The sequence below is a fragment of the Ambystoma mexicanum genome, chromosome 6q, assembly GCF_040938575.1.
Source record: "Ambystoma mexicanum isolate Mex_15411 chromosome 6q, UKY_AmexF1_1, whole genome shotgun sequence".
In the NCBI taxonomy this organism is placed as follows: Eukaryota; Metazoa; Chordata; class Amphibia; order Caudata; family Ambystomatidae; genus Ambystoma; species Ambystoma mexicanum.
The window spans coordinates 1,627,313,209-1,627,315,006 of NC_090937.1; the positions used below are offsets into that span (position 1 = coordinate 1,627,313,209).

At 50.4% G+C, this 1,798-nt stretch overlaps 1 non-coding gene across 1 annotated transcript; it reads left to right on the forward strand.

Annotated features, from left to right (window-relative positions):
- The first annotated feature begins 481 nt into the window (after nucleotides 1-481).
- Nucleotides 482-553, forward strand: TRNAM-CAU (transfer RNA methionine (anticodon CAU)). Its single transcript has one exon. It is a non-coding gene; the product is annotated as a tRNA-Met (tRNA).
- Nucleotides 554-1,798: the final 1,245 nt, after the last annotated feature.

Genomic DNA, 1,798 nt, shown 5'->3' on the forward strand with positions numbered 1-1,798 from the left:
TCCTGTAAACCAACATACTGAAGAAGGTGAAACGTGTGGCTGCGCTCCTCACATGCTGAAGCAGCAGCAGCCCTTTCCCTGAAGCAAAGTTCCTTCATTCCTCCCTCCCATAACCCTTAGCAGGGGATTTATGGTAATTGAGTTGAGTTTCCAAACTGGCCCTTCCTTCCTTCCTTCCCATATCTGCCAGCTCGAGAAGGCTTGTTTTGTTGCACCTGGGAAGTAAAGTATCTATTTGCGAGAGAGAGAGAATGAGAGAGAGAGACAGAGAGAGAGAGACAGAGAGAGAAGGGGAAGGGGTGTTGGCAGTTAGGGTGTGAGCTAGAGAAATGAGGCCTGTCTGCAAAAGGCCATGGGATGGGAGTGCGTGGTTGCAGGTTGTTTGGCTTTGTAAGGCCTACTGCCCGCTTCACTCGAAACTGGGTCTAGGGTTGTCGGTTTGTAGGCTGTAAAAGCCCAGAAAAGCTCTTGGTCTCCAACCAGCAGAGTGGCGCAGTGGAAGCGTGCTGGGCCCATAACCCAGAGGTCGATGGATCGAAACCATCCTCTGCTAACTTTTTTCAAATTATGTTTTTGTGTCATGGCATTAGGGCACAAAGAGCTGTAAGTGCCTGGATGCAATGTCATTCCTTGAACTTGCTGCCTCGTTCCACTCTTGCGCTAAATAGGAGAGGGTCCCAGCCCAGCCAACAAAATGTACTGTTCAATCAAACCAAACTTAAAACCAAGCTCCTTTTTTAAGGGGTCCCGGGGAAATGTTGGGCTGACCGGCAAGACCTCATGATGCGAACTGCTTCTGCGTCAAACGCAAGCTTTTTTCATTCCCAGCCAATGACTTATTCTTATTTCTAAGGGCCGCTCCATCAGATAGCCCAGACAGGCAGGCGTTGGTGGTATAGTGGTGAGCATAGCTGCCTTCCAAGCAGTTGACCCGGGTTCGATTCCCGGCCAACGCAGATCAAATCTTTAAATTGTTCAAAATGCATTTTTTGGAAATCAGACTCATGCTGAAAGCAAAGCTGACACACTTTTCGTGAAAATCAAAACCCCATCCAGGAAAGGTTCTTGCATCCTAGTTTCTGCAACTGTCTATCGGTGAGGGGATTGAAGCGAGCAGGGCTCCTGGCCCCTCCCCGACAAAGCCCTGACGAAGGCCTGACAAAGGCCTATTCGCCTTGCCCTGACGGGCCTTGGTCCCAGCAGGCCACCGAGCACAGCACCTCAGCCTATTAGAGTGAGGTTTCAGGATCTCTCTCATCCTGTAAACCAACATACTGAAGAAGGTGAAACGTGTGGCTGCGCTCCTCACATGCTGAAGCAGCAGCAGCCCTTTCCCTGAAGCAAAGTTCCTTCATTCCTCCCTCCCATAACCCTTAGCAGGGGATTTATGGTAATTGAGTTGAGTTTCCAAACTGGCCCTTCCTTCCTTCCTTCCCATATCTGCCAGCTCGAGAAGGCTTGTTTTGTTGCACCTGGGAAGTAAAGTATCTATTTGCGAGAGAGAGAGAATGAGAGAGAGAGACAGAGAGAGAGAGACAGAGAGAGAAGGGGAAGGGGTGTTGGCAGTTAGGGTGTGAGCTAGAGAAATGAGGCCTGTCTGCAAAAGGCCATGGGATGGGAGTGCGTGGTTGCAGGTTGTTTGGCTTTGTAAGGCCTACTGCCCGCTTCACTCGAAACTGGGTCTAGGGTTGTCGGTTTGTAGGCTGTAAAAGCCCATAAAAGCTCTTGTTCTCCAACCAGCAGAGTGGCGCAGCGGAAGCGTGCTGGGCCCATAACCCAGAGGTCGATGGATCGAAAC